The following is a 16,956-nucleotide window of genomic DNA, read 5'->3' on the forward strand; positions in this document are numbered from 1 at the left end:
TCTTAATCCAGTCTGTCACAGATGGACATTTGGGTTGATTCCAAGTCTTTGCTATTGTGAATAGTGCCGCAATAAACATACGTGTGCATGTGTCTTTGTAGTAGAATAATTTATAATCCTTTGGGTATATACCCAGTTGTGGGATGGCTGGGTCATGTGGTACATCTAGTTCTAGATCCTTGAGGAATTGCCATACTGTTTTCCATAATGATTGATCTAGTTTACAATCCCACCAACAGTGTAAAATTGTTCCTATTTCTCCACATCCTCTTCAACAACTGTTGTTTCCTGATTTTTTAATGATTGCCATTCTAACTGGTGTGAGATGGTATCTCATTGTGGTTTTGATTTGCATTTCCCTGATGGTGAGTGATGATGAGCATTTTCTCATGTGTCTGTTGGCTGTATGAATGTCTTCTTTTGAGAAATGTCTGTTCATATCCTTTGCCCACTTTTTGTTGGGGTTCTTTGTTTTTTCTTGTATATTTGTTTGAGTTCTTTGTAGATTCTGGATATTAGCCCTTTGTCAGATGAGTAGATTGCAAAAATTTTCTCCCAATCTGTAGGTGGCCTGTTCACTCTGATGGTAGTTCCTTTTGCTGTGCAGAAACTCTTTAGTTTAATTAGATCCCATTTGTCAATTTTGGCTTTTGCTGCCATTGCTTTTGGTGTTTTAGACATGAAGTCCTTGCCCATGCCTATGTCCTGAATGGTACTACCTAGATATTCTTCTAGGGTTGTTATGGTATTAAGTCTAACATTTAAGTCTCTAATCCATCTTGAATTAATCTTCGTATAAGGAGTGAGGAAAGGATCCAGTTTCAGCTTTCTACTTATGGCTAGCCAATTTTCCCGGCACCATTTATTAAATAGGGAATCCTTTCCCCATTTCTTGTTTCTCTCAGGTTTGTCAAAGATCAGATGGCTGTAGATGTGTGGTATTATTTCTGAGGACTCTGTTCTGTTCCATTGGTCTATAGCTCTGTTTTGGTACCAGTACCATTCTGTTTTGGTTACTGTAGCCTTGTAGTAGAGTTTGAAGTCAGGTAGCGTGACGCCTCCGGCTTTGTCCTTTTGCCTTAGGATTGTCTTGGCAATGCGGGCTCTTTTTTGGTTCCATATGAACTTTAAAGCAATTTTTTCCAATTCTGCGAAGAAAGTCATTGGTAGCTTGATGGGGATGGCATTGAAACTATAAATAACCTTGGGCAGTATGGCCATTTTCACGATATTGATTCTTCCTATCCATGAGCATGGTATGTTCTTCCATTTGTTTGTGTCCTCTTTGATTTCACTGAGCAGTGGTTTGTAGTTCTCCTTGAAGAGGTCCTTTACATCCCTTGTAAGTTGGATTCCTAGGTATTTTATTCTCTTTGAAGCAATTGTGAATGGAAGTTCATTCCTGACTTGGCTCTCTGCTTGTCTGTTACTGGTGTATCAGGATGCTTGTGATTTTTGCACATTAATTTTGTATCCTGAGACTTTGCTGAAGTTGCTTGTCAGCTTAAGGAGATTTTGGGCTGAGACGATGGGGTTTTCTAAATATACAATCATGTCATCTGCAAACAGGGACAATTTGACTTCTTCTTTTCCTAACTGAATAGCCTTGATTTCTTTCTCTTGCCTGATTGCCCTAGCCAGAACTTCCAACTCTATGTTGAATCGGAGTGGTGAGAGAGGGCATCCCTGTCTTGTACCAGTTTTCAAAGGGAATTTTTCCAGGTTTTGCCCATTCAGTATGATATTAGCTGTGGGTTTGTCATAAATAGCTCTTATTATTTTGAGGTACGTTACCTCAACACCGAATTTATTGAGCGTTTTTAACATGAAGGGCTGTTGAATTTTGTCAAAAGCCTTTTCTGCATCTATTGAGATAATCATGTGGTTCTTGACTTTGGTTGTGTTTATATGCTGGATTATGTTTATTGATTTGCGAATGTTGAACCAGCCTTGCATCCCAGGGATGAAGCCCACTTGATCATGGTGGATAAGCTTTTGGATGTGCTGCTGAATCCGGTTTGCCAGTATTTTATTGAGGATTTTTGCATTGATGTTCATCAGGGATACTGGTCTAAAATTCTCTTTTTTTGTTGTGTCTCTGCCAGGCTTTGGTATCAGGATGATGTTGGCCTCACAAAATGAGTTCAGGGGGATTCCCTCTTTTTCTATTGATTGGAATAGTTTCAGAAGGAATGGTACCAGCTCCTCCTTGTACCTCTGGTAGAATTCAGCTGTGAATCCATCTGGTCCTGGACTTCTTTTGGTGGGTAGGCTATTAATTGTGGCCTCAATTTCAGAGCCTGCTATTGGTCTATTCAGGGATTCAACTTCTTCCTGGTTTGGTCTTATGAGAGTGTAAGTACCCAGGAAATTATCCATTTCTTCTAGATTTTCTAGTTGATTTGCGTAGAGGCATTTATAGTATTCTCTGATGGTTGTTTGCATTTCTGTGGGGTGGGTGGTGATATCCCCTTTATCATTTTTTATTGCATCTATTTGATTCCTCTCTCTTTTCTTCTTTATTAGTCTTCCTAGTGGTCTGTCAATTTTGTTGATCTTTTCAAAAAACCAACTCCTGGATTCATTGATAAATTTTTGGAGGGTTTTTTGTGTCTCTATCTCCTTCAGTTCTGCTCTGATCTGAGTTATTTCTTGCCTTCTGCTAGCTTTTGAATGTGTTTGCTCTTGCCTCTCTAGTTCTTTTAATTGTGATGTTAGAGTTTCCATTTTAGATCTTTCCTGCTTTCTCTTGTGGGCATTTAGTGCTATAAATTTCCCTCTACACACTGCTTTAAATGTGTCCCAGAGATTCTGGTATGTTGTATCTTTGTTCTCATTGGTATCAAAGAACATCTATATTGCTGCTTTCTTTTCGTTATGTACCCAGTAGTCACTCAGGAGCAGGTTGTTCAGTTTCCATGTACTTGAGCGGTTTTGATTGTGTTTCTTAGTCCTGAGTTCTAGTTTGATGGCACTGTGGTCTGAGAGACAGTTTGTTATAATTTCTGTTCTTGTACATTTGCTGAGGAGTGCTTTCCTTCAAATTATGTGGTCAATTTTGGAATAAGTGCGATGTGGTGCTGAGAAGAATGTATATTCTGTTGATTTGGGGTGGAGAGTTCTATAGATGTCTATTCGGTCTGCTTGGTGCAGAGATGAGTTCAATTCCTGGATATCCTTGTTAACTTTCTGTCTCATTGATCTGTCTAATGTTGACAGTGGAGTGTTGAAGTCTCCCATTATTATTGTATGGGAGTCTAAGTCTCTTTGTAAGTCTCTAAGGACTTGCTTTATGAATCTGGGTACTCCTGTATTGGGTGCATATATATTTAGGAGAGTTAGCTCTTCCTGTTGAATTGATCCCTTTACCATTATGTAATGGCCTTCTTTGTCTCTTTTTGATCGTTGATGGTTTAAAGTCTGTTTTATCAGAGGCTAGGATTGCAACCCCTGCTTTCTTTGTTCTCCATTTGCTTGGTAGATCTTCCTCCATCCCTTTATTTTGAGCCTATATATGTCTCTGCATGTGAGATGGGTCTCCTGAATACAGCAAACTGATGGGTCTTGACTCTTGATCCAGGTTGCCACTCTGTGTCTTTTAATTGGAGCATTTAGTCCATTTACATTTAAGTTTAATATTGTTATGCGTGAACTTGATCGTGCCATTATGATATTAACTGTTTATTTTGCTCGTTAGTTGATGCAGTTTCTTCCTAGCATCGACGGTCTTTACACTGTGGCATGTTTTTGCAATGGCTGGTACAGGTTGTTCCTTTTCATGTTTAGGGCTTCCTTCAGGGTCTCTCTGAGGATATTTCCATTGTCACCGTAAGCTTCATTGCGCTAAGCAGTATCCCATTGCAGATTTCCAGAAAACTGTGTAAGCAAACAGATCACTGAAGAGAAACGTGTAACTCTGTGAGTTGCATTCACACATGGCAATGCAGTTTCTCAGAAGGCTTCTTTCCAGTTTTCATCTGAGGATATTTCCTTTTTCACCATAGCCCTCAATGAGCTCCCAAATAGCACTTTGCAGAATCCACGACAACAGTGTTAGCAAACTGTTCAAGAAGGGAAGGGTGGAACTCTGTGATGAAATCACATATCAGAAAGCAAGCTCTCAGAAAGCTTCTCTCCAGTTATTTTCTGAGGACATTTCCTTTTTCACCATGGGCCTCGATGGGCTCCCAAATATCCCTTTGCAGATTCCACGAAAGGAGTGTTAGCAAACTGCTCCCTGAGGTTTAAGTTGTAACTTTGTGAGATGAATTGACAGATCAGAAAGAAGTTTCTCAGAAAGCTTCTTTCACGTTTTGAACTAATGATATTTCCTTTATCAGCGTAGGCCTCAATACGATCCAAAGAAGCCCTTCTCAGGTTCCTCAAAGACAGTGTTAATGAACTGCTCCACGAAACATAAGTGTAACTCTGTGAGATGAATTCACACATCACCAAGAAGGTTCTAAGAATGCTTCTTTCTAGTTTTCATCTGAGGATATTTCCCTTGTCACCGAAAGCTTCATTGCGCTAAGAAGAATCCAACTGCAAATTTCCATATAACTGTGTTAGCAAACTGATCACTGAAGAGAAACGTGCAACTCTGTGAGTTGCATTCACACATGGCAATGCAGTTTTTCCGAAGGCTTCTTTCCAGTTTTGATCGGAGAATATTTCCTTTTTCACCATACCCCTCAATGAGCTCCCAAATATCACTTTGCAGAAACCACGACAACAGTGTTAGCAAACTGTTCCAGGAATGGAAGGGTGGAACTCTGTGTGATGAAGTCACACAACAGAAAGCTTCTGTCTCGTTATTAAGTGAGGATATTTCCTTTTTCACCGTGGGCCCCTATGGGCTCCCAATTATCACTTTGCAGAATCCACAACAACAGTGTTAGCAAATCATTCCAAGAAGGGAAGTGTGGAAATCTGTGATGAAGTCACACATCAGAAAGCCATCTCTCAGAAAGCTTCCCTCTAGTTATTATGTGAGGAAATTTCCTTTTACACCATGGGAACCCTATGGGCTCCCAAATATCACTTTGCAGATTCCACGAAAAGAGTTAGCAAACTGCTTCCTGAGCTCTATGGTGTAACTCTGTGAGATGAATTCACAGATTAGAAAGAAGATTCTCGAAAAGTTCCCGCATGTTTTGAACTGATGATATTTCCTTTTTCAGCGTATGCCTCACTAGGATCCTAAGAAGCCCGTCCCAGGATTCTCAAAGACAGTGATAATAGAGTATTCCAAGAAACATAAGTGTAACTCTGTGAGATGAGTTCAAACATCACCAAGAAGATTCTAAGAAAATTCTTTCTAGTTTTCATCTGTGGACATTTCCTTGTTCACCGTGAGCTTCATTGCGCTAAGAAGTATCTAATTGCAGATTTCCGGAAAACTGTGTTTGCAAACTTACTACTGAAGGGAAACGTGTAACTCTGTGAGTTGCATTCACACATGGCAATGCAGTTTCTCAGAAATCTTCTTTCCAGTTTTCATCTGATTATATTTCCTTTTTCACCATAGCCCTCAATGAGCTCCCAAATTTCACTTTGCAGAATCCTCGACAACATTGTTAACAAACTGTACCAAGAAGGGAGGTGTGGAACTCTGTGTGATGAAATCACACATCAGAAAGCAATCTCTCAGAAAGCTTCTCTCTAGTTATTATCTGAGGATATTTCCTTTTTCATGATGGGACCCTATGGGTTCCGAAATATCACTTCGCAGATTTCACGAAAAGAGTGTTAGCAAACTGCTTCCTGAGGTCTAAGGTGTAACACTGTGAGATGAATTCACAGATCAGAAAGAAGTTTCACAGAAAGCTTCTTTCACGTTTTGAACTGATGACATTTCCTTTATCAGCGTAGGCCTCAACATGATCCAACAAAGCCCTTCTCAAGTTCCTCAAAGACAGTGTTAATGGACTGATCCACGAAACATAAGTTTAACTCTGTGAGATGAATTCACACATCACCAGGAAGTTTCTAAGAAAGCTTCTTTCTGGTTTTCATCTGAGGATATTTCCTTTGTCAACGTAAGCTTCATTGCGCTAAGAAGTATCTCATTGCAGATTTCCAGAAAACTGTGTTAGCAAACAGATCACTGAAGAGAAACGTGTAACTCTGTGAGTTGCATTCACACATGGCAATGCATTTTCTCAGAAGGCTTCTTTCCAGTTTTCATCTCAGGATATTTCCTTTTTCACCATAGCCCTCAATGAGCTCCCAAATAGCACTTTGCAGAATCCACGACAACAGTGTTAGCAAACTGTTTCAAGAAGGGAAGGGTGGAACTCTGTGATGAAGTCACATATCAGAAAGCAATCTCTCAGAAAGCTTCTCTCCAGTTATTTTCTGAGGACATTTCCTTTTTCACCATGGGCCTCGATGGGCTCCCAAATATCCCTTTGCAGATTCCACGAAAGGAGTGTTAGCAAACTGCTCCCTGAGGTTTAAGTTGTAACTTTGTGAGATAAATTGACAGACCAGAAAGAAGTTTCTCAGAAAGCTTCTTTCACGTTTTGAACTGATGATATTTCCTTTATCAGCGTAGGCCTCAAAGCGATCCAAAGAAGTCATTCTCAGGTTCCTCAAAGAGAGTGATAATGGAAAGCTCCATGAAATATAATTATAACTCGGTGAGACGAATTCACACATCACCAAGAAGTTTCTAGGAAAGCTTCTTTCTAGTTTTCATCTGAGGATATTTCCTTCCTCACCATAAGCTTCATTGCAATAAGAAGTATCCCATTGCAGATTTCCAGAAAACTGTGTTAGCAAACTGATCACTGAAGAGAAACGTGTAACTCTGTGAGTTGCATTCACTCATGGCAATGCAGTTTCTCAGAAGACTTCTTTTCAGTTTTGATCTGAGGATATTTTCTTTTTCACCATAGCCCTCAATGAGCTCCCAAATATCACTTTGCAGAATCCACGACAACAGTGTCAGCAAACTGTTCCAAAAAGGGAAGGGTGGAACTCTGTGTGATGCAGTCACACATCAGAAAGCAATCATTCAGAAAGGTTCTCTGTATTTATTATGTGAGGATAATTCCTTTTTCACCTGGGCCCCTAAGGGCTCCCAAATATCACTTTGCAGATTCCACGAAAAGAGTGTTAGCAAACTGCATCCTCAGGTCTAAGTTGTAACTCTGTGAGATGAATTCACAGATCAGAAAGAGGTTTCTCAGAAACCTTCCTTCACGTTTTGAACTGATGATATTTCCTTTATCAGCATAGCCCTCAATACGATCCAAAGACGCCTTTCTCAGATTCCTCAAAGACAGTGTTAATGGACTGCTTCACGAAACATAAGTGTAACTCGGTGAGATGAATTCACACATCACCAAGATGTTTCTAAGAATCATTCTTTCTAGTTTTCATCTGAGGATATTTCCTTTGTCACCGTAAGCTTCATTGCGCTGAGAAGTATCCCAATGTAGATTTCCAGAAAACTTTGTTAGCAAACTGATCACAGTAGAGGAACGTGTAACTCTTTGAGTTGCATTCACACATGGCAATGCAGTTACTCTGAAGGCTTCTTTCCAGTTTTGATCTGAGGATATTTCCTTTTTCACCATACCTCTCAAAGAGCTCCCAAATATCACTTTGCAAAATACAACACAACAGTGTTAGCAAACTGTTCCAAGAAGGGAAGGGTGGAACTCTGTGTGATGAAGTCACACATCCGAAAGCAATCTCTCAGAAAGCTTCTCTCTGGTTATTATGTGAGGATATTTCCTTTTTCACCATGGGCCCCTTTGGGCTCCCAAATATCTCTTTGCAAAATCCACGACAACGGTGATAGCAAACTGTTCCAAGAAGGGAAGGAGGAACTCTGGGGGATGAAGTCACACATCACAAAAGCAATCTCTTAGAAAGCTTCTATCTAGTTATTATCTGAGGATATTTCCTTTTTCACTATGGGCCCCTACAGACTCCCAAATATCACTTTGCAGATTCCACCTAAAGAGTGTTAGCAAACTGCTTCCTGAGGTCTAATATGTAAGTCTGTGAGATGAAGTCACAGATCAGAAAGAAATTTCTCCGAATGCTGCTTTTAGGTTTTGAACTGATGATATTTCCTTTATTGGCGTAGGCCTCAATACGATCCAAAGAAGCCCTTCTCAGGTTCCTCAAAGACAGTTTTAATGGACTGCTCCACGAATCGTTAGTTTAACTCTGTGAGATGAATTCACACATTACCAAGAAGTTTCTAAGAAAGCTTCATTCTAGTTTTCATCTGAGGATATTTCCTTTCTCACCGCAAGATTCATTGCACTAAGAAGTATCCCATTGCAGATTTCCAGAAAACTGTGTTAGCAAACTGATCACTGAAGAGAGGCATGTAATCTGCGAGTTGCATTCACACATGGCAATGCAGTTTCTCAGAAGGCTTCTTCAGTTCTGATCTGAGGGTATATCCTTTTACACCATAGCCCTCAATGAGCTCCCAAATATCAGTTTGCAGAATACACGACAACAGTGTTAGCAATCTGTTCCATGAAGGGAAGGGTGGAACTCTGTGTGATGAAGTCACACATCAGAAAGCAATCTCTCAGAAAGCTTCTCTCCAGTTATTATGTGAGGATATTTACTTTTTCACAATGGGCCCCTAGGGGCTCCCAAATATCACTTTGCGGATTCAAGGAGAAGAGTGTTAGCAAACGGCTTCCTGAGGTCTAAGTTGTAACTCTGCGAGAGAAATTCACAGATCAGAAAGAAGTTTTTCAGAAAGCTTCTTTCGCGTTTTGAACTGATGATATTTCCTTTCTCAGCATAGGCCTCAATGCGATGCAAAGAAGCCCTTCTCTGGTTCCTCAAAGACAGTGTTATTGGACGGCTCCATGAAACATAAGTGTAACACTGTGATATGAAATCACACATCACCAAGAAGTTTCTGGGAAGGCTTCTTTCCATTTTTCATCTGAGGATATTTCCTTTGTCACCGTAGGCTACTTTGTGCTGAGAAGTATCCCATTGCAGATTTCCAGAAAACTGTGTTAGCAAGCTGATCACTGAAGAGAAACGGGTAACTCTGGGAGTTGCATTCACACATGGTAATGCAGTTTCTCAGAAGGCTTCCTTCCAGTTTTGATCTGAGGATATTTCCTTTTTCACCATAGCCGTCCGTGAACTCCCAAATATCACTTTGCAGAATCCACGACAACAGTGTCAGCAAACTGTTCCAAGAAGGAAAGGGTGGAACTCGGTGTGATGAAGTCACACATCAGAAAGCAATCTCTCAGAAAGCTTCACTCTAGTTATTATGTGAGGATATTTCCTTTTTCACCATGGGCCCCTATGGGCTCCGAAATATCACTTTGTAGAATCCACGACAACAGTGTTAGCAAACTGTTCCAAGAAGGTAAGGGTGGAACTCTGTGTGATGGTGTCACACATCAGAAAAGCAATCTCTGAGAAAGCTTCCCTCTAGTTATTATCTGAGGATATTTCCTTTTTCAACATGGGCCCCCATGGACTCCCAAATATAACATTGCAGATTCCACGAAAAGTGTGGTAGCAAACTGCTTCCTGATGTCTAAGTTGTAACTCTGTGAGATGAAGTCGCAGATCAGAAAGTAGTTTCTCCGAAAGCTGCTTTCAGGTTTTGAACTGATGATATTTCTTTTGTCGGCGTAGGCCTCAATATTATCCAAAGAAGCCCTTCCCAGGTTCCTCAAAGACAGTGTTAATGGACCGCTCCACGAAACATAAGTTTAACTCTGTGAGATGAATTCACACTTCACCAAGAAATTTCTAAGAAAGGTTCTTTCTAGTTTTCATCTGAGGATATTTCCTTTGTCACCAAAGCTTCATGGTGCTAATAGGTATCCCATTGCAGATTTCCAGAAAACTGTGTTAGCAAACTGATCACTGAAGAGAAAATGGTAACTCACTGACTTGCATTCAAACATGGCAATGCAGATTTTCAGGAGGCTTCTTTCCAGTTTTGATCTGAGGATATTTCCTTTTTGACCATGGCCCTCCATGAGCTCACAAATATCACTTTGCAGAATCCATGACCACAGTGTTAGCAAACTGTTCCTAGAAGGGAAGGGTGGAACTTTCTGTGAGGAAGTCACACATCAGAAAGCAATCTCTCAGAAAGCTTCTCTCTAGTTATTATGTGAGTATAATTCCTTTACCCCATGGGCCCCTATGGGCTCCCAAATATCAGTTAGAAGAATCCACGACAACAGTGTTAGCAAAATGTTCCAAGAAGGGAAGGGTGGAACTCTGTGTGATGAAGTCACACATCAGAAAGCAATCTCTCAGAAAGATTCCCTCTAGTTATTATCTGAGGATATTTTCTTTTTCATCATGGGCCCCTATGGGCTCCGAAATATCACTTTGCAGATTCCACGAAAAGAGTGTTAGCAAACTGCTTCCTGAGGTCCAAGCTGTAATTCTGTGAGATGAATTCACAGATTAGAATTACGTTTCTCAGAAAGCTTCTTTCTCTTTTTGAAGTGATGATATTTCCTTCATCATCGTAGGCCTAAATGCGATCCAAAGAAGCCATTCTCAGATTCCTCAAAGACAGTGTTAATGGACTGCTCCATGAAACATAAGTGTAACTCTGTGAGATGAATTGATACAACACCAAGAAGTTTCTAAGAAAGCTTCTTTCCAGTTTTCATATGAGGATATTTCCTTTGTCACTGTAAGCTTCATTGCTCTAAGAAGTATCCCATTGCACATTTCCAGAAAACTTTGTTAGCAAACTAATCACTGAAGAGAATCCTGTAACTCTGTGAGTTGCATTCACACATGGCAATGCAGTTTCTCAGAGTGCTTCTTTCCAGTTTTGATCTGAGGATATTTACTTTCTCACCATAGCCCACAATGTGCTCCCAAATATCACTTTGCAGAATCCACGACACAGTGTTAGCAAACTTTTCGAAGAAGGGAAGTGTGGAACTCGGGGTGATGAAGTCACACATCAGAAAGCAATCTCTCAGAAAGCTTCTCTCTAGTTATTATGTGAGGATATTTCCTTTTTCACCATGGGCCTCTAAGGGCTCCCAAATATCACTTTGCATTTTCCACGAAAAGGGTGTTAGCAAACTGCCTCCTGGGGTCTATGTTGTAACTTTGTGAGATGAATTCACAGATCCGAAAGAAGTTTCTCAGAAAGCTTTTACGTTGTGAACTGATGATATTTCCTTTATCAGTGTAGGAATCAATATGATCCAAAGAAGCCCTTCCCAGGTTCCTCAAAGACAGTGTTAACGGACTGGTCCCTGAAACGTAAGTGTAACTCTGTGAGATGAATTCACACATCACCAAGAAGTTTCTCAGAAAGCTTCTTTCTACTTTTCATCTGAGTATATTTCCTTTGTCACCGTAAGCTTCATTGTGCTAAGAAGTATCCCAATATAGATTTCCAGAAAACTTTGTAGCAAACTGATCACTGAAGAGAAACATGTAACTCTGTGAGTTGCATTCACATATGGCAAAGCAGTTTCTCAGAAAGCTTCTTTCCAGTTTTGATCTGAGGATATTTCCTTTTTCACCATAACCCTCAATGAGCTCCAAATATCACTTTGCAGAATCCACGACAACACTTTTAACAAAAGGTTCGAAGAAGGGAAGGGTGGAACTCTGTGTGATGGAGTCATACAGCAGAAAGTAATATCTCAGATAGCTTCTCACCAGTTATTATGTGAGGATATTTCCTTTTTCAACATGGGACCCTATCGGCTCCGAAATATCACTTTGCATAATTTACGACAACAGTTTTAGCAAACAGTTCCAAGAAGGGAAGAGTGGAGCCCTGTGTGTTGAACTCACACAACAGAAAGCAATCTCTCTGAAAGCTTCGCTCTAGTAATTATCTGAGGGTATTTCCTTTTTCACCATGGGCCCCTATGGGCTCCAAAATATCACTTTGCAGATTCCACGAAAAGAGTGTTAGCAAACTGCTTCCTGAGATCTAAATTGTAACTCTGTGAGATGAATTCAGAGATCAGAAAGAAGTTTCTCAGAAAGCTTCTTTCACGTTTTGAACTGCTGATATTTCCTTTATCATCGTAGGCTTCAATACAATCCGAGACGCCCTTCTCAGGTTCCTCAAAGACAGTGTGAATGGTCTGCTCCACGAAACATATGTGTAACTCTGTGAGATGAATTCAGACAACACCAAGAAGTTTCTAAGAAGCCTTCTTTCTAGTTTTCATCTGAGGATATTTCCTTTGTCACCCTAAGCTTCATTTCGCTAAGAAGTATCTCATTGCAGATTTCCAGAAAACTTTGTTAGCAAACTGATCACTGAAGACAAAAGTGTAAATCTGTGAGTTGCATTCACACATGGCAATGCAGTTTCTCAGAAGGCTCCTTTCCAGTTTTGATCTGAGAATATTTTCTTTTTCACCATAGCCCTCAATGAGCTCCCAAATATCACTTTGCAGAATCCACGACAACAGTGTTAGCAAACTGTCCCAAGGAGGGAATGGCGGAACTGTGTGTGATGAAGTCACACATCAGAAAGCAATCTCTCAGAAAACTTCTCTCTGGTTATTAAGTGAGGATATTTCCTTTCTGACCATGGGCCCCTATGGGCTCACAAATATCACTTTGAAGAATACACGAGAACAGTGTCAGCAAACTGTTCCAAAAAGGTAAGGGTGGAACTCTGTGTGATGAAGTCACACATCAGAAAGCAATCTCTCAGAAAGGTTCTCTGTTTATTATGTGAGGATAATTCCTTTTTCACCATGGGCCCCTATGGACTCCCAAATACCACTTTGCAGATTCCACGAAAAGAGTGTTAGCAAACTGCATCCGCAGGTCTAAGTTGGAACTCTGTGAGAATTCACAGATCAGAAAGAGGTTTCTCAGAAAGCTTCTTTCACATTTTGAACTGATGATATTTCCTTTATCAGCGTAGGCCTCAATACGATCCGAGAAGCCCTTCTCAGGTTCCTCAAAGACAGTGTGAATGGTCTGCTCCACGAAACATAAGTGTAACTCTGTGAGATGAATTCACACATCACCAAGATGTTAATAAGAAAGTTTCTTTCTAATTTTCTTTTCTTTTCTTTTTTTTATTATTCTTTAGGTTCTAGGATACTTGTGCATAACGTGCAGGTTCGTTACATGTGTATATTTGTACCATGTGGGTGTGCTGCACCCATCAACTCGTCAGCACCCATCAATTCATCATTTATATCAAGTGTATCTCCCCAATGCCATCCCTCCCGCTTCCCCCCTCCCCATGATAGGCCCCAGTGTGTGATGTTCCCCTTCCCGAGTCCAAGTGATCTCATTGTTCAGTTCCCACATATGAGTGAGAATATGCGGTGTTTGGTTTTCTGTTCTTGTGATACTTTGCTAAGAATGATGGATTCCTGCTGCATCCATGTCCTTACAAAGGACGCAAACTCATCCTTTTTTATGGCTGCATAGTATTCCATGGTGTATATGTGCCACATTTTCTTAATCCAGTCTGTCACAGATGGACATTTGGGTTGATTCCAAGTCTTTGCTATTGTGAATAGTGCCGCAATAAACATACGTGTGCATGTGTCTTTGTAGTAGAATAATTTATAATCCTTTGGGTATATACCCAGTTGTGGGATGGCTGGGTCATGTGGTACATCTAGTTCTAGATCCTTGAGGAATTGCCATACTGTTTTCCATAATGATTGATCTAGTTTACAATCCCACCAACAGTGTAAAATTGTTCCTATTTCTCCACATCCTCTTCAACAACTGTTGTTTCCTGATTTTTTAATGATTGCCATTCTAACTGGTGTGAGATGGTATCTCATTGTGGTTTTGATTTGCATTTCCCTGATGGTGAGTGATGATGAGCATTTTCTCATGTGTCTGTTGGCTGTATGAATGTCTTCTTTTGAGAAATGTCTGTTCATATCCTTTGCCCACTTTTTGTTGGGGTTCTTTGTTTTTTCTTGTATATTTGTTTGAGTTCTTTGTAGATTCTGGATATTAGCCCTTTGTCAGATGAGTAGATTGCAAAAATTTTCTCCCAATCTGTAGGTGGCCTGTTCACTCTGATGGTAGTTCCTTTTGCTGTGCAGAAACTCTTTAGTTTAATTAGATCCCATTTGTCAATTTTGGCTTTTGCTGCCATTGCTTTTGGTGTTTTAGACATGAAGTCCTTGCCCATGCCTATGTCCTGAATGGTACTACCTAGATATTCTTCTAGGGTTGTTATGGTATTAGGTCTAACATTTAAGTCTCTAATCCATCTTGAATTAATCTTCGTATAAGGAGTGAGGAAAGGATCCAGTTTCAGCTTTCTACTTATGGCTAGCCAATTTTCCCGGCACCATTTATTAAATAGGGAATCCTTTCCCCATTTCTTGTTTCTCTCAGGTTTGTCAAAGATCAGATGGCTGTAGATGTGTGGTATTATTTCTGAGGACTCTGTTCTGTTCCATTGGTCTATAGCTCTGTTTTGGTACCAGTACCATTCTGTTTTGGTTACTGTAGCCTTGTAGTAGAGTTTGAAGTCAGGTAGCGTGACGCCTCCGGCTTTGTCCTTTTGCCTTAGGATTGTCTTGGCAATGCGGGCTCTTTTTTGGTTCCATATGAACTTTAAAGCAATTTTTTCCAATTCTGTGAAGAAAGTCATTGGTAGCTTGATGGGGATGGCATTGAAACTATAAATAACCTTGGGCAGTATGGCCATTTTCACGATATTGATTCTTCCTATCCATGAGCATGGTATGTTCTTCCATTTGTTTGTGTCCTCTTTGATTTCACTGAGCAGTGGTTTGTAGTTCTCCTTGAAGAGGTCCTTTACATCCCTTGTAAGTTGGATTCCTAGGTATTTTATTCTCTTTGAAGCAATTGTGAATGGAAGTTCATTCCTGACTTGGCTCTCTGCTTGTCTGTTACTGGTGTATCAGGATGCTTGTGATTTTTGCACATTAATTTTGTATCCTGAGACTTTGCTGAAGTTGCTTGTCAGCTTAAGGAGATTTTGGGCTGAGACGATGGGGTTTTCTAAATATACAATCATGTCATCTGCAAACAGGGACAATTTGACTTCTTCTTTTCCTAACTGAATAGCCTTGATTTCTTTCTCTTGCCTGATTGCCCTAGCCAGAACTTCCAACTCTATGTTGAATCGGAGTGGTGAGAGAGGGCATCCCTGTCTTGTACCAGTTTTCAAAGGGAATTTTTCCAGGTTTTGCCCATTCAGTATGATATTAGCTGTGGGTTTGTCATAAATAGCTCTTATTATTTTGAGGTACGTTACCTCAACACCGAATTTATTGAGCGTTTTTAACATGAAGGGCTGTTGAATTTTGTCAAAAGCCTTTTCTGCATCTATTGAGATAATCATGTGGTTCTTGACTTTGGTTGTGTTTATATGCTGGATTATGTTTATTGATTTGCGAATGTTGAACCAGCCTTGCATCCCAGGGATGAAGCCCACTTGATCATGGTGGATAAGCTTTTGGATGTGCTGCTGAATCCGGTTTGCCAGTATTTTATTGAGGATTTTTGCATTGATGTTCATCAGGGATACTGGTCTAAAATTCTCTTTTTTTGTTGTGTCTCTGCCAGGCTTTGGTATCAGGATGATGTTGGCCTCACAAAATGAGTTCAGGGGGATTCCCTCTTTTTCTATTGATTGGAATAGTTTCAGAAGGAATGGTACCAGCTCCTCCTTGTACCTCTGGTAGAATTCAGCTGTGAATCCATCTGGTCCTGGACTTCTTTTGGTGGGTAGGCTATTAATTGTGGCCTCAATTTCAGAGCCTGCTATTGGTCTATTCAGGGATTCAACTTCTTCCTGGTTTGGTCTTATGAGAGTGTAAGTACCCAGGAAATTATCCATTTCTTCTAGATTTTCTAGTTGATTTGCGTAGAGGCATTTATAGTATTCTCTGATGGTTGTTTGCATTTCTGTGGGGTGGGTGGTGATATCCCCTTTATCATTTTTTATTGCATCTATTTGATTCCTCTCTCTTTTCTTCTTTATTAGTCTTCCTAGTGGTCTGTCAATTTTGTTGATCTTTTCAAAAAACCAACTCCTGGATTCATTGATAAATTTTTGGAGGGTTTTTTGTGTCTCTATCTCCTTCAGTTCTGCTCTGATCTGAGTTATTTCTTGCCTTCTGCTAGCTTTTGAATGTGTTTGCTCTTGCCTCTCTAGTTCTTTTAATTGTGATGTTAGAGTTTCCATTTTAGATCTTTCCTGCTTTCTCTTGTGGGCATTTAGTGCTATAAATTTCCCTCTACACACTGCTTTAAATGTGTCCCAGAGATTCTGGTATGTTGTATCTTTGTTCTCATTGGTATCAAAGAACATCTATATTGCTGCTTTCTTTTCGTTATGTACCCAGTAGTCACTCAGGAGCAGGTTGTTCAGTTTCCATGTACTTGAGCGGTTTTGATTGTGTTTCTTAGTCCTGAGTTCTAGTTTGATGGCACTGTGGTCTGAGAGACAGTTTGTTATAATTTCTGTTCTTGTACATTTGCTGAGGAGTGCTTTCCTTCAAATTATGTGGTCAATTTTGGAATAAGTGCGATGTGGTGCTGAGAAGAATGTATATTCTGTTGATTTGGGGTGGAGAGTTCTATAGATGTCTATTCGGTCTGCTTGGTGCAGAGATGAGTTCAATTCCTGGATATCCTTGTTAACTTTCTGTCTCATTGATCTGTCTAATGTTGACAGTGGAGTGTTGAAGTCTCCCATTATTATTGTATGGGAGTCTAAGTCTCTTTGTAAGTCTCTAAGGACTTGCTTTATGAATCTGGGTACTCCTGTATTGGGTGCATATATATTTAGGAGAGTTAGCTCTTCCTGTTGAATTGATCCCTTTACCATTATGTAATGGCCTTCTTTGTCCCTTTTTGATCGTTGATGGTTTAAAGTCTGTTTTATCAGAGGCTAGGATTGCAACCCCTGCTTTCTTTGTTCTCCATTTGCTTGGTAGATCTTCCTCCATCCCTTTATTTTGAGCCTATATA

This window comes from Rhinopithecus roxellana, chromosome 21, assembly GCF_007565055.1.
Source record: "Rhinopithecus roxellana isolate Shanxi Qingling chromosome 21, ASM756505v1, whole genome shotgun sequence".
Taxonomy (NCBI): Eukaryota; Metazoa; Chordata; class Mammalia; order Primates; family Cercopithecidae; genus Rhinopithecus; species Rhinopithecus roxellana.